Genomic DNA, 27,128 nt, shown 5'->3' on the forward strand with positions numbered 1-27,128 from the left:
CCTAGCTACTTGGGAGGCTGAGGCAAGAGGATTGCTTGAACCCCGGAGGCAGAGGTTGTGGTGAGCCAAGATCACACCATTGCACTCCAACCTGGGCAACAAGAGTAAAACTCTGTCTCAAAAAAAAAAAAACCCACAAAAATTAATAGATGCAAATTTTATGACCTTAAAAGTCCCATTATTTTTTTCTATATATACATATTTATTTTTTTCGTTGTTGTAGGTATTATGATACTTAACCCCTGAAAATTTCAGTTTATCTCTAAGATAACCACAGTACAAGTGTCACACTCAGTAAATTTAAGAGTGATTCAGCCAGGTGCGGTGGCTCACGCCTGTAATCCTAGCACTTTGGGAGGCTGAGGTGGGTAGATCACCTGAGGTCAGGAGTTCAAGACCAGACTGGCCATCATGGTGAAACCCCATCTCTACTAAAAAAAAAAAAAAAAAAAAAAGTGATTCAATGTTGTTCTCTAATAGAGTACTTTTCAAACTTTCTGTGGTAAAGTATCCAGCAGTTTCCTGGCATTATTTTGAAGGGAGGGGCAGCTGTTCATTTGTTGAAGAGACCAGACTACTTTCAGTGCTGAATGCCTTGCAGTTTTTATTTATCTGGTTGTTTCTTCATGATTAAGTCTAGATTAGGCTGGGTGTGGAGGCCTGTAATCCCAGCACCTTGGGAGGCCGAGACAGGCAGATCACCTGAATTCTGTCCAACATGGCGAAACCTCGTCTCTACTAAAAATAAAAAATTAGCCAGGCGTGATGGGGTGCTCCTGTAGTCCCAGCTACTCAGGAGGCTGAGGCAGGAGAATTGCTTGAACGTGGGAGGTGGAGGTTGCAGTGAGCCAAAATTGCGCCACAGCATTCCAGCCTGGGTGACAGAGTGAGACTATCTCAAATAAAAAATGTAAAAATCCAGATGAAACATTTTTAGTAAGAACACTACTTTGTGACTTCCTCACATCAGGGCATCTCATGTTGATTTGCCCCAGTAGTGCTGATATAAATTTTGGTCATTTGTTGAGGTTGTGTCTGTTTAGTTAATTTTTAAGTGCTATGGGTCTCTATTCTAGATGATAGAATGATATAATTATTCAGTTCAGTTTAACAAACATTGGTAAGGGCTGCCAAGTTCCAGGTGATGGGCTATAAAATCAGTAAGACCTAGTCTCCCCATGTTCTCAAGGTGCTGGCAGTATAGTAGAGGAGAAAGACATATAAACTACAAATTGCAGTATAAAATAGATTATATCATGTGACATCCTAGAGTTATAGACAGGTGCTCTTTGAACATAGAGAAGGGATTTATTAATCCTGAGTAGGGGATTAGGGAAGGGCTTGTGTAAGAAATGGTATTTGATCTGGGTTTTCTAGAATGGGTAAGGTTTGGACAGGTAGGAAAGGTATTGGATAAGAGAGGGAATAATTTAAGCAAAGTTACAGAGGCAGAAAAAAGCATTTTATGTTCTGGAAATAGCAGATAATTCAGTGATTGAAGGAATGGATCTAATGGGAGGTAAAGTATAGTTGTTAAGGACCCTAAATGCCTTACCTAGGAGTTTAGGGAGAAGACACTGGCAAATTTGAGAAAGATTGTTCTGCTAGCAAAAGGATCTACAGTCATACAAAGACATTTAGGTCAACAACAGACCGCATGTATGATGGTTGTCCCATAAGATTATAGTGGACCTAAAAATTTTCTGGTGCTTAGTAGCCATCGTAACCTGGTAGCATAATACATTACTCATGTTTGTGGTGACACTGGTGTAAACAAACCCGTGCTGCCAGTCATATAATACTATAGCACGACATACATGTATAGTACCTATTTGATAATAGTAAATGACTATGTTACCAGTTTATGTTTTTACTTTTTATTGTTACTTTAGAATATACGCCTTCTGCATAGATAGACAGACAGACAGATAGATAACTGTAAAACAGCCTGGGGCAGGTCCTTCAGGAGGTATTTCAGACGAAGGCATTGTTATCATAGAAGATGACAGCTCCATGCATGTCGTTGCCCCTGAAGATCTTGCGGTGGGATAAGGTATAGTGGTAAAATACAGTAATATTGATGATCATGACCCTGTGTAGGCCTAGGCTAATGTGTGTGTTTGTATCTTTGTTTTTAATTAAAATGTTTAAAAAGTTTAAAAATTAAATATTTAAATATAGAAAACTTATAAGGATAAAAAACTATTTTTATACAACTGTACAATATGTTTTAAGCTGTATTACAAAGAGTCAAAAACTTTAAAAATTAAACTTTATGAAGCAAAACATTACACTAAGCTAAGGTTAATTTATTATTGAAGAAATAAATTTTTTAAATCTCAAACTATAAGAATCCTAGAAGAAAACCTTGTATGGCCAGGTGTGGTGGCTCATGCCTGTAATCCCAGCACTTTGGGAGGCCAAGGCGGGTGGATTACGAGGTCAGGAGTTCGAGACCAGCCTGACCAACATAGTGAAACCCCATCTCTACTAAAATACAAAAAATTAGCCAGGCATGGCGGCCCGTGCCTGTAGTCCTAGCTATTCGGGAGGCTGAGGCAGGAGAATGGCTTGAATCCGGGAGGTGGAGGTTGCAGTGAGCTGAGATCACAGCACTGCACTGCAGCCTGGGCAACAAGAGCAAAACTCCATCTGAAGAAAGAAAGAGAGTGGGAAGGAGGGAGGAAGGAAAGAAGGAAGGAAACCTTGTAAATACTTCTCTAGGCATTGGCCTATGCAAAGAATTTATGGCTAAGTCCTCAAAAGCAATTGTAACAAAAACAAAAATTGACACTTGGGACCTAATTAAACTAAAGAGCTTCTGCATAGCAAAAGAAACTATCAACAGAGCAAACAACCTACAGAATGGGAGAAACTATTTGCAGACTGTGTAGCCAACAAAAGACTAATATCCAAAATCTATAAGGAACTTAAATCAACGACAGCAAAAAACAACCCCGTTAAAAAGTGGGCAAAGGGGCTGGGCATGGTGGCTCAAGCTTGTAATCCCAGCACTTTGGGAGGCCGAGGCGGGCGGATCACGAGGTCAAGAGATTGAGACCATCCTGGCCAACATGGTTGAAACCCTGTCTCTACTAAAAAATACAAAAATTAGCTGGGTGTGGTGGCGTGCACCTGTAGTCCCAGCTACTCAGGAGGCTGAGGCAGGAGAATAGCTTGAACCCAGGAGGCGGACGTTGCAGTGAGCTGAGATTGTGCCACTGTACTCCAGCCTGGCGCCTGGCAACAAAGTGAGACTCTGTCTCAAAAAAAAAAAAAAAAAAGTGTGCAAAGGACATGAACAGACACTTCTCAAAAGAAAACATACAAACAGCCAACAAATATATAAAAAAAGTTCAGTATCACTAATCATCAGAGAAATGCAAATCAAAACCACAATGATACCACTTTACACCAGTCAGAATAGCTATTATTAAAAAGTCAAAAAGTACAGATATTGGAGAGGCTGTGGAGAAAAGGGAACACATATACTATTGGTGAAAATATAAATTAGTTCAGGCTTAGCCATTTCGAGATCTCTGAAAGAACTAAAAAACTGTTTGAACCAGCAATCCCATTAATGGGTGTATATCCAAAGGAAAATACCTCATTCTACCAAAAAGACACTTGCACTTGTATGTTCATTGCCATACTAGTCACAATAGCAAAGACATGGAATCAATGTAGGTGTCCATCAGCAGTGGATTGGATAAAGAAAATGTGGTGTATATATACTGGAATATTACACAGCCATAAAAAGAACAACATAATATCCTTTGCAGAAACATGGCTGCAGCTGGAGGCCATTATCCTAAGGGAATTAATGCAGAAACAGAAAACAAATATTATATGTTCTCATTTATAAGTGGAAGTTAAACACTGGGTACACATGGACATAAAGATGGGAATAGTAAACACTAGGGACTCAACAGTGAGTAGGGAAGGATGGGGACAAGAGCTGAAAAGTTTCCTGTTGGGTACTATGTTCACCATGGGGGTGACAGGATCAATAGAAGCCCAAACCTCAGCATTATGAAATATACTGCTGTAAGAAACCTGTGTATGTACTCCTGGATCTAAAATAAATAAATAATAGTAATGTTTTTCAAAGAAATTTAAATTAGTGGAGCCTAGATATACAATGTTTATAAAGTCTACAGTAGTGTCTAGTAATGTGCTAGGCTTTCACATTTATTAACCACTCACTCACTGACTCACCCAGTACAACTTCCAGTCCTGCAAGCTGCTTTACCTTTTTTTTATCGTTCACTGTGTATTTTTACTTTATTTTTTCTAATTTTAGATATATTTAGATACACAAATACTGTTTTGCCTACGGTATTCATTACAATCACATGCTCCTAGGTTTGTAGCCCATGAGCAATAGACTATTACCATACAGCCTAGGCGTAGTAGGCTGTACCATCTAAGTTTGTTTAAGTACATTTTATGATATTCACACAGCAATGGAATGACGTAAGGATACATATCTCTCAGGAGATATCCCAGTTGTTAAGCAACACATGACCGTATCTGCTTTAGATGGAGAGAAATCCGTTAGGAAGGCATTACACAGTACTCCCCCACTTACCTGCAGTTTCCATTTCTGTGGCTTCAGTTACTCATGGTCAGCTGAGGCCCAAAAATATTACATCACTACTCTTTCGCTTTGGGACCATTATTAAGTAAAATTAAGGTTACTTGAACACAGCACTGTGATACTGCCACAGTTGATCTGATAACCGAGATAGCTACTAAGTAACCAATGGCAATCTGGGTGGGAAGGGGTGGGACAGGGAGAGATTTCGTCAGGTTACTCTAGGCGTGCAATTTAAAACTTAAGGATTATTTTTTCTGGAATTTTCTATTCACAGTGCCTATGCCATTCATCTCACATTATTACAGTATATTCTTATAAATTTGGATTATGAGTTATTGTTAATCTCTTACCCATCAATCCCATTACTGGGTATATACTAATACCCAGTTTTAACCGGGTCTAAATAAGTTTAACTTACAGATTAAACTTTATCGTAGGTGTGAATATATAGGAAAAAGCATAGTATATACAAGGTTTGGTACTATCTGCGGTTTCAAGCATCCACTGGGGGGTCTTGGAACATATCCCCCAAGGATAAGGGGACTGACAGTAAATTTTCCCTCTGTGAGGCCTGAGGTATAGTAGCAGGACAGAAGTACAAGACAGTGCAAAGACTAATTTTGTGTAAAGAGTTGGGGGGATGTGATGAAGTGAACATGCTTAGAAATCCCAGCATGAGCTCTTAGGGTATAATTAAGATGGGAAACTGCAAGAGAGGGAAGACAATGATGAGTTTGGTCTTAAGCAGGCCAGATTTGAGTTGTTGGTGGATATGAAGATAGAAATGTTTATCATACAATTAGAAACGTGGGTGTAGGGTTGCAGGAGAGGCCAGCGCTCGTGATACCGAGTTACCTCTACTGTGTTCTAGGCACCGTACTAGGTACTTGATATTGATATATGTTACCTCATTTAATCTTCACAGCCCTTTGAGGTAGCTACTTTTATCTCCATTTAAGAGATGAGTCACCAGAGACTACAGTGAGTTAACCTGCAGAAAACCAAAACAGCTAGTGATGAGGGCCAGAATTATGTCCAAGGTGTGTGGTCCTTTACTGTTTGTGAAGGAGATAATTGCTTCATTGAGACTGAATGTTGTTATCCAGGAAATGAGAATAGAGAGGAAACAAAGAAGGCCTGGACAGAAACTTGAAAAGCATCTGAATATAAAAGAGTCTGAGAAGGAGCTTTCAAGGCCAAGAGAAAGAGAATGAAGCAGATGGTGACAGGAAAGCAGAGAGGTCTAAGAAGAGCATGGTCAGTAGTAGTGTAGTTGCACAAAGAGGTCAAGAAGGACAAAGATTTGAATAGCTTCTGAGGGAAATGGGTAGATGATCATGCATGAATGATTAGAAAGTTAGGGCAAAGATGCATGAACTTCAGGCAGAGCCTTTGGCCTGGTTGAAGGATTCTTTCCAGTAGTAATGAGCAGCTCAGGACTAGGGATTATGAAGGTCAAAAGGAAAAGGGGGCTAGTGAAAGAGAGGACATAGTAGAAGCGGTTTATCGTGGGTCCCAGGATGGACAGGAAGTAATGAAGGTGGTGGTCATTTGGAAATCTAGACAGAGTGAAGGACCTAGAGTGTGCAGCGTGCTTCTAATTTTTGTGCCTAATGTTTTACCCTTTTTGTTTTGTTATGTTGCATAGGATAAAAATAAGGCAAGAGTTAAGAGTGATCTTTGCAATCAAGCAGTAAATAAAAATTGCTCTAAAATTCCCCTCTGCCAAGCTCATGGACATCTACTATTTTGCTTTAGGGAACTTTTGTTAGCTAAATACATTGCTTGAAAGAACATCTGTATTTTGCGGGAATCAGAAAAGAGAAAGGACTTAAACCAGAACTCTTTCTTGAATTTAGAAATGAACAGCAATGCTTAGTACCACCAAGCAGAAGATGTCTTGAAATCCTAGATTTCCAGAGGTAGAAGGTACCTTAGAAATTGCCAATCTTCTTTCTTCAACAATTGGTTCATTGAACACTTTCTTTTTTTTTTTTTCTTAAGACCGAGCCTCACTCTGTTGCTTAGGCTGGAGTGTAGTGGTGCTATCTTGGCTCACTGCTGCAACCTCTGCCTACTGGGCTCAGACGATTCTCCTGCCTCAGCCTCCTGAGTAGCTGGAATTACAGGCATGCACCACCACACCCAGCTAATTTTTGTATTTTTAAGAGAGGCAGGGTTTTGCCATGTTGGCCAGACTGACCTTGAACTCCTGGCCTCAGGTGATCCACCCGTCTCTGCTTCCCAAAGTGCTGGGATTATAGGTGTGAGCCATTACCCCCAACCTCACTGAACATTTTTAAACATGCTATCACTAGCCAGGCTAAAAAGTGAAGTTACAAAATAAAAGTTAATTCTTTTCCCCAAGGACCTCATGATCTAGTGTCAAGATCAGAGAGCCCAGTAACTCCTTTAAGAAGTTTTGTGGTAAAGGGGAAAGGGAACTATAATTAAGCAGATGCCTATTTTCTGTTGGGCACTCTATTGATCACTTTATTGAGAGGTGTGTGTGTGTGTATGTGTGCACGCGCGTACATGAGTGTGTGAGAGAAAGTTTTTTATACAGAGGAGACTTGATCATGCTTATTATAGTAGGAGAGAAAGATGGTAAGATGCTGTTCACTCTCTGGTTACTTTAATTGCCCCCAACAATTCAGACTTATGAATGAACTACTATTATTATCCCCAGTCCACTGGATAGGGATGTAGAGTTAGTCAGGGAGAGGCACAGTGAATTTCCAAGATAAAGGGGAAAGAGAGGCACAGAAATACATTTATTTTGATTTCCTGTTCTTCTCTAACTTCTGTGGGCCAAGGCTTTGCATGCTGGCTTAGAAAACATGTTATTTCTTCCACAGCCAAGATTTTTTTGTTTTGTGATTGTTGACTTGCAGTATTATGAATTACCAAAAGATAAGACCCCAAAAAGCATATTCCAGTGCCAAATATAATTTAATTTTGAGTTATTCACACCACTATTCCCAAGCAATGTTGTAAAGCAGAAAGGAACTCAGGCATTAGAATTAAGAAACAAAGATTTGGTTCCTGGGGTTGCCACTTATCTGTCTAATTTTAGACAAATCACTAAATCTCCTTGAGTTTCACGTTATTCTTCTGTAAATTGTTGTGAGGTATAAATAACAACTTGTATTTAAGAGAAAAGCCTCTGTTAACTGTAATGTCAGTTATATTTATAAAATGCTGACATTTAAAAAATAGTTGTATATCTTGGCCTGTTCCTGGTCCCAGGTGACTTAACCACTGAATTCTTAAGTCTCCATTATTAATTTCCTTTAGAAATGCTCAGGAGGCTGCTTCATTAGTGTAAATCAGGAGAGAGCTTTAGTTTTTGTCTTTAAATGATTATTCTCATTCCTGCAGTGACTTTCAAACTTGGTATATTTTTCTCCCCTTTCTTTTAGTGTGGTATTGTTAAGTGACTAAATGAATGTTCCTCAGACTTCCCCACAATTTTTTGGTTTTGGGCTAGAAGCAGGAGTAATCTTCTGTTAGAAGCTGAACAAATTTGGATACTTATTTAATGAAAATACTATAAAGTGACTGATGGCTCATTTATCTCTTTCAAGGAAATACTGAAACAGAAAATGCTGTGTAAGCCAGAAAAATGCAAGGTGATGAAAGAGGTATACCAGATCAAATGACTGTTATCCTGAGTGACCATACATTCTAGGCCAAAAGACAAAAGCAGAACACACAAAACAGTGAACAAGAAGAATTATATTGCTAAGCGGATGGGCTCTGTAGCCAGACTGCCCAAGTTGGAAGCCTGCTCTGGCTCTGCCATTTACTGCTTTTGGAATGTTGGAAAGTTACTTTTCTGTGCTTTAGTTTCTCTATCTGTAAAATGGCATATTACAGTACCTATCTCCTAGGATTGCTTTGAAGATTAAATTATGTAATGCATAGTCAGCGTGCTTAGAACTGGGCCTGCCTTATAGTAAGTGCTATAATAAATGTGTGCAGCTATCATCATTATATGTTTAGATGTTAAATGGTATGGTTCAGACACTTGGTATAATAGGGTCTCACAGAAAAGTTTTATAAAGAAAATGGAACTTATCAGAACATTCAAAGGCATATGGATAAACAGAATTGGGTGAAAGAAAAAGGTACTCCAGGACCAGGTAACATCATCAACAGAAAGTTAGAAATGTGAACCAGTTTGTTGAGTTCACCTAGCAGGGAAGAGTCCATTCTGATTGAAGGATCTGATTAAGATGGAGGGTGAATACTGGTCAAATAAGTAGTGGAATGAGAGTGGATAGAGTTGACAAGATTATTTTGTAGTTGCATTCACATTTTACAGTTGCAAGCATAGCATTTTGCAGTTGCATTCACATTTACTTAAATCTAGCAAAAATTATATTTGGATTTACTTATATGAGATAGATAAACATGCATTATATTATTTTCATTTTTATTTTACAAACGAATATACTAGAACTCAGAGAGTGTGACTTGTCCAGCAGCACCAGGTTTTCATACTCAAAACCGAGTCGCATTTCCACCACATCTTGCTGTTTCTCTTCCTTTGCTAGATATACAGGTAGATCTGACAGCCAGTCAAAGCAGTCTCTTTTCCTGTCTTCTACGTTTGACCCATGGAGTAGCTTTCAAGACACTGGCACTTCACTACTAAAGCAAATCTGGGTCAAGATGAGATGTATGCCATCTATTTCCTGAGTCCTTCAGGAAAGCAAGAGGAATTTTGATTCAGCTTAGCTAATCTTTTCAGAACCCAGGCCATATATGGTCCATAATGGCCTGGATATGCTTTACAGTATGGAACTCTGCTCTGTATTTTCTTTAATAAGGACATACGCAGAGAAAAATTTCCATTGAAGACCCTACAAATGTTTTGAGATTTTATTGCGTTATCAGCTAAACATTATATATTATCTTCTGAACATTATATATTAGTTTAGTGTTTTACGTAATGGAATGTATGGGCATATGTGAGTAAACAAATATACGTTGTAGGAGAAGGTGCTGAAATGTTAAAGTTAACATTCCCAAAAAGAAAATGGGATAGTTTGCAGGTTACTTTCTGAACTTCACTTTATGTTAATTTTCACCTACCAGTCAGTGGTTAGAAAAACATTAAACAGGCTGGGTTCAGTGGCTCACACCTGTAATCCCAGCACTTTGTGGGGGCCGAGGCGGCCAAATCATGAGGTCAGGAGTTCAAGATCAGCCTGGCCAATAGGTGAAACCATGTCTCTACTAAAAATACAAAAATTAGCCAGGCATGGTAGCTCACGTCTGTAATCTCAGCTACTCAGGAGGCTGAGGCAGGAGAATTGCTTGAACTCTGGGGGCAGAGTTTGCAGTGAGCCGAGATCGCACCACTGCACTCCAACCTGGGCAACAGAGCAAGACTCTGTCTCAAAATAAAAAAATAAAAAAATAAAAAAAAGAAAAACATTAAACACATTTTATTTTAGTTCCCTTCTGTTCTTACTTGGAGCATGGTAAGCTTGGTAATCCCAAGTACACAGAGAAAAAGTAGAAGCAGATATGCTATTAGAAATGTAAATAACATAATAACACAGATTGTTCTGATAGATCCTGTACCTTTTTTAAGACTGACATTCCACTGAGGAGTAAGATGGAAAAGTCCTTTGTTCTAAGATTTGAAAATGATAAAAATAAGTCATATTAATGGAAGTTAAAGGCAGAATGTCCATTGTTAGGTTATGTGAAGGGTACATATCTCACTTCTGTCTCATCAATTTTAGATTTAAATTAATGTAACTAAATTTTAAACTTATGGATTTAATATTCACGCTAGCAGTTTATTTTTAATGTGAATACAATTAACAGTAAAACCATGATAAAAGATAGATGGGGCCTGGCATGGTGTTTTATCAACAGTAAAACTATGATAAAAGATAGATGGGGCCTGTAATCCCAGCATTTTGGGAAGCTGAGGTGGGCGGATCCCCTGGAGTTCAGGTGTTCAAGACTAGCCTGGCCAATGTGATGAAACCCCATCTCTACTAAAAATACAAAAATTAGCTGGGCATTTTTGTATTTTTAGTAGAGATGGGGTTTCAGGTGGATGGGCACCTGTAGTCCCAGCTACTTAGTAGACTGAGGCAGGAGAATTGCTTGAACCTGGGAGGTGGAGGTTGCAGTGAGCTGAGATCGTGCCATTGCACTCCAGCCTGGGCAACAAAAGTGAAACTTCGTCTCAAAAGAAAAAAAAAAAAGATATTTGTAAAGTGACACAGATTCCTGGCTTCAGCACTGTCTAGATTCCTTGAAAAGCCAGGGCCCTTTTCATCTCTTTGACTATCACTTTGCATGTTTTTGAACACATGGTAGATGTGCAGTGAGCTAGTGTTGCTAGATGAGACATTCATTATGGTTGGAGGGAAGAAAGATCACTTTTTAAATTAGTCACTCTATATTTAAGTGTTTTCATAATGGGAAATCACCTGTAAAATGAGCTTGCAGGAAAGCTCTAAAGATTAAAACTGTGAAGTATATGGCACATGCTATGCACTTAATAAGTAAATAATAGCAATCACTATTGTTATCTTTAAATTTTACTTACTGTTGTTCTGACTTTGCACTTTCTGAGATCTTTGAAAATGTATATTGTTAATACCTGTTGATTTATATTTTGTGCCTTTGAAGGAAAGAATAGAAATATTATGCCAAAGGAGGGTTGTTGGTCTTAAAGTATTTTTGTGCCATTTTTATTCTAGGCAAGTATATCACATTCTAATAGGCATTTAAGACAGTTCAATAGTTAATACAAGTGTATATTTTTAAATAAGACTTTTGGCCAGTTGAATAGATTGTAGTAACCTGTTATAAACTAGTTTCAACTGAAATCTCACTGATCCCACTAGATGGCGTTAATTCATTAAGGGATAACTTCATCCTCTAGCTTAGGCAGACAGCTGCCTCTGTAGTTGAACTGATTTTTAGTATTTTTAGAGAGTTAAGTGTGGCGGTAAACTTTTAGACTCCTTGTTATTTATACAGCATGATTTGTAGAGGTTATTCAGAAAGTTTAGGAAGATAGGACACTGAGGGAAGATTTATTCAAACTAAAGAACTGTAACAAGTTGCAGAATTTCATTAGGTACTTGTTAATTCTGGATTTGACTTAGCCTTTACCCTAATTGTATATACAACTGAAAGATTATGAATTTACTAATTGTTCATGATTTTTTGCCCTATTAAAATAATTCTTGTTTCCAGTGCTTCTAGAAGCAGTGAAAGATAAATGAAAATGGAGAGCAGACTGTTTTTAAAGCACGAAGCTTACATTTAATTTTTAAAAGCATTTGGTTCTTATTTATAGGAACTATGTCAACGGTGATCCACTTGTCAGTTATTCTGGATCTTTAATCATAAATGTAAAATAACAATGAACATCCCAATTCTTTAATTCTCTCTTGTGTGATTTTGAATTATTTATTATCAACAAAGACTTTTATATTAGATCAGTCCATTTTCAAAGTTTAAAAATTGTGCTTTTCCACAGGCATTTGTAGACACCAAATAATTAAGCTTTTTTACTTACGTGTTTTATTTCCTTACTGTTCTTAAGAGTTCTGAAGTTGAAGCTTTTAAAGAAATGAATACATTTCACATGGAAAAAAAGCCTTTCCCCATTTTATTAGAACGGTTTCTTTTTTTCTTTATGATCAGATTCATACATTTAGAGTAAATTGTTTCAGAATTGATGGGATGATCTATCTTGAGCTATGGAGACTTAATTGTGCTACAAATATTATTCTTTTATTCCTTGCTCATGGGGAGTAAGTGGTTGGTGCTGATGTTTCCCCTAATGTTTATTTAACTATTCCAGTATAAGGCAGTTCAAATTTCTTAAGGATCATTGATACAGTTTCATTTACCTAGTATGTAATAAAAAGCTGAGAATAACCAGGCATTTGCCAGTGGAGTCAACATAACCTGTTTTATAAGTCAGAACAGGAAGGTTTGAACATTTGGTGTCCATTAATTAAATTAATATTGCAAATGAGGATTTTGCTTTTCTTATGATCTTGGAAACCTTCAACCAAAAAAAGCAACTGCCTAAGATTATTTGGTATATACAAAGTGTAACTATATTGTGCAAATATTCCACAATCTGAAAAATTTCAAAATCTGAAATACTTCTGGTCCCAAGCATAAATTTGTATAACTTTTTTTTACAATATTTTACATTGTTTTGTACATGAAACAAAGTTTTGACTGCATTTTGTCTGTGACCCATTACTTGAGGTCAGGTGTGAAATTTTCCAGTTGTGGCACCGTATCAGTGCCCAAAAAGTTTTGGATTTTGGAGCATTTTGGATTTCAGATTTTTCAGATTAAAGATGCTCAACCTGAATTTTTGGACTGTGGTTGATCTTGGTAACTGAGCCTGCAGAACGTGAAATTACCGATAAGGGGGGACTGTTATATTAGTTGGGTGTATACATACATATGTTAAAATTTAACTGCAGAGTCTCATTTTCCATATTCAAAGACGTTTGCGGTAAGAGATAATATTATTATCGCAAAGGGAAAAAGTAAACTTTGTTGTGTAGTGCTTGGGCTTATCTGTTTCCCTGTGTTTTTTCTTGAGTGTGGCCATGATAAAGAAGGGGAATAAATTTTGAGTGTATGTAGGCGTGTGTGTAGTGAATGGAAGAGAAGGAGAGATGGTTTCTTCAGGAGGCATAAACTCTATTTTACAAAGACATCTTTTTGATTATGAGCCTTTTAGTCTTGAGGAGACAGTTCAGTGGAAAGCAATCTAGGCCTGGCAGATACAGCCCGCATCCACAGTAAAATTTAAGTACTATGAAAAAGTAAATAGTCTGTGCTATGCAAACCAATATGAAGAAAATTGAGTTTTTGTTTGATAAGAGGTCAAATGAGCACAGTTCTTTAAAACTGTTATGTTGAAGAAAAGGATAGAGAGTATTCTGTTATAGCTACTGATAAAATATTTTAGTTTATGAAGTGTTGTCACTTACATGTTTTAAATAGCTTTAAATATAATCTTAGAACAAGGACTTCCTTCTCTTCTCTATCCCTTCCCCCTCCCCAGTGTCTCATTTCTTATCTATTAAAAGTGAAATCCATTGCCTTTGGTCAAAAGTACAAGTTTTTTACAGTGTCCAAGACATCTCGAATTGATTCACTTTGTTATATAGAAAACACCATCTGTGATGTCAGACCATTTCTTAGAAAATTGACTGTTAAGAGCTCTTTTGCATTGAGTTATTTGGTTTTTATGAAGATGAATATTGGATGAAATTTCTTACCAGTGTGCACAATTTGATGATTTTAAGAATATATGGAAAATAAATTTAAACATTTTAAAATGAAATGGGATAAGGAAAAGGGGAGACAAGATTTTATTCATTGGTATATCTTTTTAATTTTCTACTTTGTGACTCCATTTAAAAAAAACACAACTCTGTAATTTTGAAGTAGAGATTCTGAAATTACCACTTTTCTAAAAATATCACTTACAGCTGAAACTTAATATATTGAAGCATTTTTGTTCTGAGAATGATACATATTTTCATAAAGATGTATTTCCAAATGGAAACAGCACTGAGGCTTCTGAAATAGGGAACCATTCCAAAATAGGCTGTGGTTGCCCGGGTGAAGAATATTAGGTTGCAACACTCAAAAAGGAAATCCTGGCATAGGAAGCAATTGATGAAGGGCAAATGTCTGCAGAGTCTAATGGAGCTTTTAAAGGCACTTGTGTGGACCTGCGTGCAAGGCCTTGCCAGTACTTTTCAAATTAAAATTCATGTGCTCTGTAGTGTGCTGAGCCATGCTAATACTTCCATCTTTACTTCTCTTCTACATAATATATCATTCTTATTTTTAATCTTCTGTAAGTGCTAGTCATCATCCTAGTGAGAATTGTAGCGTTTTCTCACTCTGCCCTTCGTGGAAATGTCATCATCATAATGGGCAGCAGGGCAGCTTTATAGTGTTTTAAAAATCAAGTTCATCAGCATTTTTAAGCTATCAATTTCTTATTTGGTGTCATTATTAGTACTGTGAATATTGAACATTTTATAACTCTTTAGCTTTATAAAATACTTTTTTCTTTTAGCAGTGGGGGAGAAGATAGGTATTATCCTCATTTTGTAACAGTATTTAACACCAAAGAGAGGCTGAGTGATGACTAGACACATAGAGAGTGTGAAAAGAAAATTTAGCATTCTTTTAAAAAAAAAAAAATGTTAGCCTTTAGCCCAAGCTCTTTCCTTCACACTGTATATGTACAAAGTTTTTAGGACTATTTTTTAGTGGAACTCTCATATACAGATTTTCTTTTCAAAGCAAAAAGTAATCTGAATTTTAAAAATATTCTGTCAGCAGGGCGCAGTGGCTCACTCATGTAATCCCAGCACTTTGGGAGACCGAGGCAGGTGGATCATGAGGTCAGGAGTTCGAGATCAGCCTAACCAACATGGAGAAACCCATCTGTACTAAAAATACAAAAATTAGCCAGGCATGGTGGCAGGTGCCTGTAATCCTAGCTACTTGAAAGGCTAAGCCAGGAGAATCGCTTGAACTCTGGAGGTTGTGGTTGCAGTGAGCAGAGATCACGCCACTGCATTCCACCTGGGTGACAGAGTGAGGCTCCATTGCCGGGAGGGGGAAGATTCTTTTGAGGATATTATTCTACTCCTATTTTTACAGTCTCAGAATGTCTCAAAATAATTTTAAGTGGGTTTATGCTGTTTGGGGGAAAAGAGAAAGTAACAGAAACTTACCTGATTTTGCAAATCCAAAACAAGTAGAAATCATAGCATTCAATCCGTAGTAAAATTTCTGCAGCAGTTATTTATCCAATTAATTCATTTTATTTCAATTCATTTAATTTGAGCTGTGTTTTAAGTAAAAAGGTACCAATGATCCACTTAATGTTGAATACATTGAGTGTTTTTTTGTTTTGCTTTGTTCCAGAGGCTGACTTTTTTTCATTACAAATAGCAATTTTGGCTTTGGATAAGAAGGGACTTTTGAATAAGGATAAAACTAGTTCTATGGAGGGGGTTTGGGGGGTGCCTCTAAATTCCCTGAAATGTGTGCAGAATTGTTGTGTATATGTTTGCACACATAGGACTTTTTATGGAAACAGAGCCTAAAGTTTTTCATTATATTCCTTAGAGATATATATGGCATCCTCTTTGTCTAATGTTAATATCTGTGACCTAAATAAATTCCCTTATGAAGTTTGAATATAAAGGATTTTCTGCCCTTAAATGAAGAGGGCCATATGTGAATTCTTTTTTATTTTTCCCAAAAACAGTGCTTTCTAAACCTAGAAGTATTCACTGAGGGTTGTTCTCAAATAAATCATCATTTATAAATGGAAAGAGATACGGTAGGTTATTATTGGAAAGTTAATAAATTTTTACAAGCTGTAGTAAAGTACAAGTTACAAATTAATTTATTTCTGAAGGATTAGCCATTCCACAATTGTTTTCAGGACTATGCATTCTAGTTATGAAGGCCAAATATAGAAACAAATTGTGAGGATGGAGCAAAAGAAAAAGTTGCCTAAAGGAGCTCAACTCACTGTTAAAACCTAGCCCAGTGTGCCACATTGTAATGATTTAAATCACTAATGAATTTCATGTTATTTGAAAGGGAGTTTTTTAAAAACATTAAGTGAAGTAGTAATTTTCAGTAGTCTAAATTTTAATGAAAGCATTTACTCATGTAAATTGGAGCTTTATTTTTATATATTAGTTTGACTGTTTGGTTTTCACTAAAAATAGTCACTCTTTTCTTTATATTTTCTCATGAAATCCTTCCGAACCACTTCTAGAAATGGCATCGTCTTGCCATAAGTATTTTGTTTTCTCCCCCATCTAGTTTTTATGAAGTAGTGCTAACTCTGCCTTAATTTGATTTGGCATCCCTGCAATTGAACATTTGTAAGTATCTTGTATTATGGCCCATCTGGGTTGTCATGGAGACCAAAGACCTCCATCCTCTTCCCTCTAGTTAAAAATGGAATGCAAACAGAGCTTCAAAGTGACGTTTTGCTAGTACGAGTGACAGCCCTGTGAAGTGCAGAGCAGAAAGGTTTCTTATTGGTTTTATTCTCCCATGGCCTATCATACCAGTTAACTCTGATGCACATAGCATTTCTCTTGAAAATCTGGCAAGATACTAATGGAATTTTAAAAATGTAAGCATAGGGGGAAAAGAATGTAGCTAATCCTTTTCCTGTTCTTTTCTTACACAAAAATGCAGTGTTAGCTAGCAGTGTTTTTGTTTTCCTCCCTGTTATTAAGTGGTCTGTTGAAGCTGTGGTACACGTGGCGGAAACGCCAATTAGTCAATACAACTCGAGCTTCCATTGTTAGTCTTGTTATTTATTTCCCAAGTTATATGAATGTGGTCTTACCTCATTAGAATCTACAGGCCTATTGGCTAAGTACATGGCAATACTTTACCAGAATAGAAATTTGTTGATATGGCAATATCTAGTGTGCTGTCATTGGACTTGGTGACAGAACATCTTAGAGCCCCATTTCCAGCCCCCCTAGTGGTCACAGAACCTTTGATTTAACCTTGATGGTTTTTCAGTTTCCACATTCCCTGCAGATTCTCTACCAGAACCATACAAGGCTTTAAGTTTTTCTTCTTAGACTTCTGTGATGTTTCTGCTTCTGAAGCAGCTATGTTAATAAGTTCCAGTGAATTATTTCAGTTATGTTAGCACAATGTCTGATTTTATGGTTAAGATATGTTGAGCTATTGCTGTGGCATTACTTAGAGTTTAGAGTGTTACATTCTTATTTTCCTTTCTTTTTTTTTTTTTGAGACAGAGTTTCACTCATGTTACCCAGGCTGGAGTGCAATGGCGCGATCTCGGCTCACCGCAACCTCCGCCTCCTGGGTTCAGGCAATTCTCCTGCCTCAGCCTCCTGAGTAGCTGGGATTACAGGCACGCACCACCATGCCCAGCTAATTTTTTGTATTTTTTTTTTTTTTTTAGTAGAGACGGGGTTTCACCATGTTGACCAGGATGGTCTCGATCTCTTGACCTCGTGATCCACCCGCCTCGGCCTCCCAAAGTGCTGGGATTACAGGCTTGAGCCACCACGCCCGGCCCACATTCTTATTTTAACATAAGTTTTGAATATAGAAAATGACACAGAAAACCCCATCTTAAAAAAAGACAAAAAGTTATTATCTCACAGTTTCTTTTCTTTTCTTTTTTTGAGACAGAGTTTCGCTCTTGTCACCCAGGCTGGAGTGCAATCATGCAATCTCAGCTCACTGTAACCTCCACCTCCTAGGTTCAAGTGATCCTCCTGCCTCAGCCTCCCAAGTTGCTGGGATTACAGGCACCCACCACCACGCCTAGCTAATTTTTGTATTTTTAGTAGAGACGGGGTTTTACCCTGTTGGCCAGGCTGGTCTCTGACTCCAAACCTCAGGTGATTGGCCCACCTCAGCCTCCCAAGGTACTGGGATTACAGGCATGAGACACAATGCCCGGCCACAAATTTTTATCTTAATAGGAATGTTTCAGAGGGATTGGATTAAAATCATTAGACAATTGAATTTGATGGGTTATTGGTCAATTTTAAGTGTCTTTCCATTTTCCAAAAGAAAAACATTATGAAGTCTTTAAAGCTTTTTAAAATTATTCACCATTTGACTATTACCTAGTTTCTGGTAATTGTGTACTTTGTCTTTAGTCCCATATCTCAGCTAATGGTTGTTTTAAGCAGTGAATTCAGAAGTGCTGTGAGTACTATCATATGTTGATGAGAGAGATCCTGTAACTCTCAGTAGAGCATGAAGAAGAGGTAGTGCTTAGCTGCTGTTACAGATAGAGGTGAGATAATATATTTTCTAAATAACACTGTATTCCTTAGCATGTAATGTTGAAGTGAATAATTTGTTTGCATAGCATAGTGTGGGAAATAGTGTAGCAGTTTCTTCATGCTAAATATGTTGGTTTCTTCTCTATAGTTTGCTGCCTTCACTTATAATTTGACTGATACTGTTGTGTTGCCTTGTTTTATTTACAACTGTCAAGCAGTTAAAAGGACTAACATACTATCCTCAACTTTCTAGTCAATCAAAACATTAGAATCTCCCCTAGATCATTATTTTTATTTATTAATGTCTGTTTAAAAAGACTAGAAGTGTTGCTGGTTGTTTGGTAAATGTTATGTTGCAGACTTGCAGAAGATTGCAACTTTCTCTTAGCACAAAGGTTAAGACAAACCTTCCTATTCACCACTTCTATGCCTCATCCTCAAGAGAAAAGATATACACTGGAGACAATAGGGACTTAAACCCAAGTGAAACATGATGAATTTCTCACCCACTGAGATACAGAAATTCTCATGTAGGTATCAGTCCCTCATCATCTCTGTGTTTTGTCATCACTAAATAAGCAACATAATATTTGATCCTTTCAAATCTGTGTTTTTAGATGTATTTCTGCATGTTATCAACATTGTTCTTCCTCTTCTAACCTACTAATTCATTAAATATTCCTACTAAATTATATATTTTTGTCCTCTATAGATATATTTTTAAATTTTCCTTCTCAAAATAAGCTTTCATTTTGAAGTGCATTTGTTGGAAAGAAGGTTGATTAATTCTACATTCTAGTCTCAAGGAACAGTCTTCTTAAAAGTAAAGAACAGAAGCCAGTGGAAATATATACTATGCACCATTTCACTGGATACATATTAGTTTATCTGTTTAGAGACCCATTATCAACCACTAGCAGGGAAACTTGCCTTACTCCATTTCTCCAAAGTAATAATTTTTAATTGTTATTAATAGACCAAATTTTATTTTTTAATCTCAAAAAAGTTTCCTTGAGTTAGCATTGCTCAAAATACATAGTCTCCCATGTTTAATCTTGTCTTCTGTTTGTGGCCATTTTCTCTATTTACTGCTCTCTTCTCTATTTACATAGTTTTTAAAGTTTTCTAATAATTTCCTTTCTTGATACTCTGTCAGAAATGGTAGAGTTCTGGCCAGGCACAGTGGCTCACACCTGTAATCCCTGCACTTTGGGAGGATGAGGCAGGCAGATCACTTGAGCTCAGGAGTTTGAGACCAGCTTGGCCAACATGGTGAAACCCTGTTGCTACAAAAAATAAAAAAATTAGCCAGATGTGGTGGTGGGTGCCTGTAATCCCAGCTGCTTGGGGGGCTGAGGCAGGAGAATCGCTTAAACCAGGGAGGCAGAAGTTACGCTGAGCCGAGATTGTGCCGTTGCAGTCCAGCCTGGGCAACAAGAGTGAAACTCTGTCTCAAAAAAGAAAAGAAAAAGAAATAGTAGAGTTATTTTGCATATACATCTTCTGTCTCCTAAAAATAGATGTAGAAACTTCTTAAATAATTTAACTTTTTAATATCCTACATCTATTATAATGCTGTATACTCAGTAGGCATATTCATTTAATATTATCTTCAAACCTTATGCTGCCTAGCACTCTAACCATGGCCCTAACGTCCTTTCACATGTAAGATGAGAGAGTGATTAGCACAGTGCTTGCAAAGCAGCAGGCAAATTGATATTTGTGGATGACTCAAAGGATATTCTGAGAACCTTTTCTAAACTGCTTTAAATTTGTGTGCTAATAACACAGATGGAAACCTAGTTGTGAATAAGTTACCAATCTTTAAAACAAAGAAGACGGGAATGGTTTATATTTGTAGTTCACATTCTTGTCCTCTGGGATCAGTAATCGTTTTAGCCTCTCTCCACAGTAGTACATGTATATTCCTGGGTAGCAGGCTGATTGCTGCTGATGGTACTAAACTGTTTTGATAGGAGCAAAACTGTGCTGCCACCTTCCTTACGAGCCCAGTGTTCAGAGATGACCTGTTTGCACATGGGCCTGTGGTGTATCATTTTTTTATACCAGAGCAGTAGGATAAGGTCTAACTCAAGTTGATTGAAGTGGTAGTTTTAGGTTCTGATAAGAGGCCCTATTGCTGGTGAGGGAGGTTGAAATTGCAGAATGAGTTTGCAGCATGAGACAAGTCTGCCCAGCAGCAGGTTGATTTGCACCATGAGACAAGCAGCACACATAAACAGATGGCCCAACAATGAGTCAGAACGACAGATCCTGAACAGGTAGATTGGCTTTTGTCTGATTCTTAACGTGGTTTTAGAGAGTGGAATTTTAATTTGTCTGCTACTCTTTTTTTTTTTTTTTTTTTTAGACGGAGTCTCGCTCTATAGCCCAGGCTGGAGTGCAGCGGCGCAATCTTGGCTCACTGCAACCTCCGCCTCCCTGGTCCCAGTTCAAGCAATTGTCCTGCCTCAGCTTCCTGAGTAGCTGGGATTATAGGAATGTGCCGCCATGCTCAGCTAATTTTTTTATTTTTAGTAGAGACAGGGTTTCACCCATGTTGGCGGGGCTGGTCTTGAACTCCTGACCTCGTGATCCGCCCACCTCAGCTTCCCAAAGTGCTGGGATTACAGGCATAAGCCACCACACCCGGCCTTGTCTGCCACTCTTAAGGCTACAAAACAAGCATTTAGTGAAAGACATTCTATTCATTGAGAAATGACAAATGTGTTATTAGGCAGAGGAGAAATCTGATTGTCACTGGATCTAGACATTGAGAAACCAACATTTTCAGGAGCTGTTTCACATAGGCATGGGTTGGCTTCATCTTTTGGCATACAGTTATTCAACATAATTCTGCTGAATGCTCTAGCATATAACGGGCAGCAAAAAAATAGTAAAATTATGTCTTTTATATTAGTTTTTAAGAAATATAGTCCTGGCTGGGTGCGGTGGCTCACGCCTGTAATCCCAACATTTTGGGAGGCCGAGGTGGGTGGATCAAAAGGTCGAGAGATTGAGACCATCCTGGCCAACATGGTGAAACCCCATCTCTACTAAAATACAAAAATTAGCTGGGCGTGGTGGTGCATGCCTATAGTCCCAGCTACTTTGGGAGGCTGAGGCAGGAGAATTGCTTGAACCCGGGAGGCAGAGGTTGCAGTGAGCCAAGATCACGCCACTGCACTTCAGCAACAGAACAAGACTCAAAAAAAAAAAAAGTGTCATAAAAACATACATATAGCAATGTAAGTTTGTAATGGTATTAAGCAAAGGAAAAACATGCATGGAAAAATCCCTCTGTTTCATACATCAAGCATAGGAAAAAGGAAGAGTGTAGTAGAATTCCTAGATCTAATCATCCATCTTCAAATTGTAAATGTAAACAAACATTTCTTTGCCAAACACTTTCAGAAGTAATAAGTATCTCATTAATTTTCAAAACCAAGATTTTGTGATAATTTTATATTTCTAGAAAAGTGTTTTAAATATGGCATTTGATGAATGAATTGGTATACCACTTGAGTTCCTATACTTTAATTTTGTGATTATCACATTACACTGTACCATAGACTAACATCCTCAATGCATACGTTTGTACCCAAAGAAAGTAAGTTAGTAGTAAGCAGTATTGTTAGGATAACTATTAACCTTCTTTAGGTTACTGTGGTTAGAGATATAGTCAGAAACACAAACTGCTATAATGGAAACTTTGTTCTGAGATGCGGTGAAGGCTGTGAATGCCATTGGTTAAGGCAGAGTTATAAATATAGTTACCTTTTGTTTCCCAAATAATTGGGATCCTATTCAAGATTAATTGTGCCAACACCTACTTTCAAAATTGCCTTTCATTTTATCTGCTCAAGCGTGTACACCTAGCCTTTGCTCAGGGTAGAAAAAGCACTAATCTACCTTTGTGCATATGGAAAGTAGTATTCCTGGCACTGCATTAAAAACTCCAGGAGAATGCATTATTAATGCAATAGGTTTCTCTCCCTCACTCTCAAAAAGGGAAATCATTTATGTGGCCACTGTCAAGAAGGATAGAGACAGACTTAGTGCCAGTTCTTAACCAGTGTATTTTTTAAGTGAGTTACTGAGCAATACATAAAGAGAAATGCTTTAGCAAGTAAATGACCACATGTAGCTTGTAGACACCAATGTGATCTAATTGTAATGTAGATCACCCTGTAAGCAGGTTACCCTGTAAGCTTTAGTACATTGTGTACTAGATCCTATGTTTTTAATAGGATGCCACATTATCAAAGGTTAGAAAAATAATAATGGCTAGGTATGGTGGCTCATGCCTACAATCTTAGCACTTTGGGAGGCTGAGGCAGGGGGGTGGCTTGAAGCCAGGGGTTTGTGACTGGCTTGGGCAACTCAGCAAGACCTCATCTATACAGAAAACTTAAAAACTAAATTTGGTGGTATGTGCCTGTAGTTCTAGCTACTTAGGAGACTAAGGTGGGAGGATCACTTGAGCCCAGGAGTTTGAGATTATAGTGAGCTATGATCACACCACTGCATTCCAGCCTGGGTGACAGAGTGAAGACCCTGTCTCTAAAAATAAATAAATAAAAATTATTTTTTTAAAAAAGACATACACTGAAAAATAATAATTAATTTAGGGTTTGAATATTATGAAGATTACCAGGTTTTTGAATCACTTTTGATTTAAATAAGCTCCCATGATTTATTTGCTGGTTTCCAGCTTTATGTTTTTGGTTTGTTTTTGTCTACACATGTATAGTTGAGCTGAATATGTGTGCCAATAAGTAACAGAGCTGCGTTCAGCTTCTGCTTAAGTCTGCAGTATTAAAGCCTTCCTTTTGTTACATGTGCTGGTCTTGCAGACTCTGTAGAGCCTTATCAAATGCAGCCAGTTGGTGCTGCTGGTATGAAAGCACAGGGGAGCTCTCATGTGGAAGGTTAATGGAGTGTAATTATAAAGAAAAATGAACTGCTCAACCACTCTATCTCACTCTACCTGCACCAAGAGTGACAAGTGCTCTGATCTTTTATAAACCCTGGAGCAGAGGTTTAACCATCTAAAATTACGACAGTATAACTGTCATACAAACAAACACGCTGTGAAGTATAGGTATGCACCCCTGTGTAGGATTGATTCCTTCCACAGGCGTCTCTGTTAGGACAGGAGCACCCTCAACCACCAAGAGCAGCTGCTTGTTAAACATTGTACTTTTGTGTCACTTCTTCTTTACCATTCAATTTGTTCCATTTCCTTTTCCTAAAAGTGCTTTCTCCCCTCTGATTAGTGGCAAAGCTGAACGCCTGCCGATGAGTGGCGTTCCTTTGTATCCCATCAGACAACAAATGTCCTTGCTTTCTCCAAGCAAGTCTATCATACTTGCCTTAGCAGCCAACCTTAAGTCAACTGTATTCTTATAAAGGGTATGGAAATAATTGTCTCTTCTCATTCTCAGCATCTAAGCAGAGTAGAGTGTAGGATGCTCAGGTACAGTCCTGACAATTAGGCCTTTCTCCCAGGATCTGCATGTAACACAGAGATTATACATTATTTCTGTGGGCTTAAGATGGAGTTAGAGTCTTATGTCCTTTGGTTGAAAATATTATCAGAAATATTTGGTAAGGAAAATGCAGCACAGACGGACAAGGACAGAGAAAGACCAGGGAAACATTCAAAGCGTGTGATGACTAGACAAACTGTTACTAGCGTGTCACATTGCCAGTGTATATTGCAAAGTCGTCCTACTACTGGAACATCTGAAGGGTAAGCCAAGCAGAGCTGGGTTGCTGGATTGCAGAACTGGGATGATTTAGTGTTTTTGCCAACTCAGCACAGAGTTGAAATAAGGTGTTGCAGAATGATGCAACAACAAAACCCCTGACATCTTGTTCTTACAAAGCCTAAAACATAACCACTCTTGGTGAGGTTGTGCTGCCTACTGAGATAAGTAAATTCAGTGTCACATACATTAGGCCTGTGGAGACTAAGCAGAAGTGATGGCTGCGTCACTTGCACAGCAGTCTTATTGACTGAGCCTTGGTCTTGCCTGACAGGTGGAGGAGGGGCAGCCACGATTCCTAGTAACAGCTCTGAAAGCAGGGAGGCTGGTTTTAAAACCTCTCTGTGTGGTTTGTAATGGTATTTCTGCAGCCCCTTTGCATATGGATTTTGATGATCTGAGCTCTATTTCAAAAGAAAAATAGCTACATAGTTTTTATAGCAGTAAGGTAAATCTGTTAGCGAATCAAAATTTTAAATCCAGCTTTATATTAGTGGCTGGTAAGTAATGTTAGCTATGATTTACTCCTTTAAAAACCCACTTGAGCCCAACACTTTACTCAGTCTAAATGTTGCCAGTGTCCATTCCATTTTTTAAATTGAAGACATTATTCTAGAATTGAAGTTTTTGGCTTGAGGCTGGAAGGTTAGCAACAGAATCTTAAAATTGTCCATCATACTCCATAGCTGAGGAAGTGTCTCGTTCTTGTTGGGTTGGCTCCAGCATTTATCCCTGCTCAGCTGTCCTGCCAAAGAGACTGTCATGGATGACAGAAGTACAGTCTCCCTGGCACTTTGGAGTAAGTTATCTAGCTCTGCCCAGTCCCTTTGAGAACGTTCCCATCCCTTCCAAGTACTTAGAGCAATTTCTAGGAAATTCGCCTCAGATGGGCACTGTCGGTGTAGCAGGCTGCAGAACCATCTCTCCAGCTGCCCGAGCCTCCTCCCTGACTGTCTCGTTTCCCAGTGTCACTGCACCCATTGGCTCCTCTCCTGCTTGTCCCCTTCAGTTTATTGTACAGGTTACTCTGCTTCCTTGGATCTCAACAGCCTGACTGTTTCCTGGCAGTTGACTGTATATAGAGACTATGACCAGGAAGGGACATCTCTCCCTGTTGGCCCAGCTCCCCACACTAGTGTACTCTGCATTCAGTCAGTCTGCTTGGATGCCACCCAACCTCCTGTCAGCCCCAGAAAGTTGGCTCAGAAAAATGAGCTCCAGCTTTTTGTTAGTGAACAGAGCTTCATTCAAACTAGTTTTCCAGAGGGTAGGGATTCCATATTCTAGTCCCAGTTTTACTATCACAGAACTGTGTAACTTTTGATTGGTCACCCTTCACCATGTGTCTCACTCTTCCCATCTGAATCAGTGACAGTTATCATAGTTAGCCCCGCACAGTTCTGAGAGTCTTATTTGATAAGAGGGTTCAAAAATTTTCAATCATAAAGTGCTACATAAATATGTCATTACTTACACAAGCACACACAAAAAATCACACCATTACGGAAATATTTGTGAAAAATAGTACTATCATTTTTCATTTAGGGTTTACTCAGAAAGTAACACTCTTGAAAAATTATTAAATAGTCCATATGTTTATAACATGAATTCTTTTTTCTTAATCGTGTAAATTAAATGATTTTGAAAAATCAGAGTACTCAAAAATGAGAAACAGTTGAGTGTAGAAGATGTTAGTTTCAGTGTTCTGGTTGGATCATTATTACATTTTGCTTACTGTAATTCTCTAGATAGCTTCAGCAAGGTGGTTTTCAGTTTTCTGACCTCTGCTCTACAGCTCTTTAAAAAACTGCTTTCTCCAACCCTTGAGGTAGCTGAGGTTCAATGGTAGAGGAAAAGATTCCAGTTTAACCTTTTATCAGTCTTATGTGACTGGGGTTAAATTATCTGTAAGGTAATTTAAGCTGTTTTGATAAAGTAGGCACCTTTATGAAGCATATTACTACCATTTTCATTTCCACTTTTAAAATTTTGTATATAGTTCTTTGTCTCCCTGTGTCTTCAGGTATTTTATCTTACCATATTCTTCTCAGAACTCATTCATAACTTGCTTTTTGTCTGTCCATTTTCCCACTGAAGTCACATTCCAGCCCTTTTGTTATGATAAAATTTTGATTAGTCAGAAGGCCATTTGAATTTTCTGGTGTTCTAAAATCATTTTTGATTCACCTTGTGTTGCTGAAAAATTTTCTAAGTAATGTCTAATTCCACTTTCCTTAGTAGTTACAGTTCAGTTACAGTTCATCTGAAGGTTGAAAACTGGCAGCCCATGGGCTTTATCTATCAGCAAAGATATTTTGTTTGACCCACAATATTAAAAGCAATTCATTGATTAGTGTTATTAGGGCACTGCCTCTCCAGTTGATGTTAGTCAGTCCCCATCATGCCTAGTATCTTACATCTGGCCTGCTTCATTCTCTTGTATTAATATTACCTGCCTGGCAGCAGGTAATCCTCCAATTATATGTTTATGCAAAATGTAATCATGAATTTACATGTTCATGTGAGTGAGATTTCAACCCCTAAATGAAACTATTCTTTAATGATTTAGCTTCGTCCGTCATGTCACGATCATCTTTGTGAGCATTTGTTTTCTCTGTGCAGTGCTATAGAGGTAAAGATATACATCAGGAGGTTGTATTCTTGCCATTTGGAGATGCATAGAATTTTAACAGAAGATAATTTAGAGATTGAGCATAGAAGCTGAGACTAAGATTAGGTAAATAACTGACCAAAGGTCACAAACCTTGTTTAGTGACAGATAACAGACTAGAACCTATATTCCTCGACCCACTGTATTATTTCTAAAACAAATACTGCCTCTCTACTTATTTGTTCTAAAAGCAGAGTGGAGGAGAAAAACTGTGTGTGTGTGTGTGTGTG

The 27,128-nt window shown here is 38.0% G+C and overlaps 1 protein-coding gene and 1 long non-coding RNA gene across 19 annotated transcripts in view; one reads left to right on the forward strand and one right to left on the reverse strand.

Moving 5' to 3' along the window:
- LOC108304881 overlaps positions 1 to 6,676 on the reverse strand; it is an 18,829-nt gene extending 12,153 nt beyond the window's left edge. The window contains exons 1-2 of the long non-coding RNA XR_001825448.2: positions 5,019 to 6,676; positions 2,802 to 2,810 (exon numbers count right to left, since the gene is read on the reverse strand). This is a non-coding gene — a long non-coding RNA (uncharacterized LOC108304881). The remainder of the gene's footprint in view (positions 1 to 2,801; positions 2,811 to 5,018) is intronic.
- The window catches only part of PHF21A (PHD finger protein 21A), a 197,826-nt gene that overhangs the window by 106,615 nt on the left and 64,083 nt on the right, over positions 1 to 27,128 (forward strand). The window lies entirely within an intron of this gene.

The sequence above is a fragment of the Cebus imitator genome, unplaced genomic scaffold, assembly GCF_001604975.1.
Source record: "Cebus imitator isolate Cc_AM_T3 unplaced genomic scaffold, Cebus_imitator-1.0 Scaffold58, whole genome shotgun sequence".
Classification (NCBI taxonomy): domain Eukaryota; kingdom Metazoa; phylum Chordata; class Mammalia; order Primates; family Cebidae; genus Cebus; species Cebus imitator.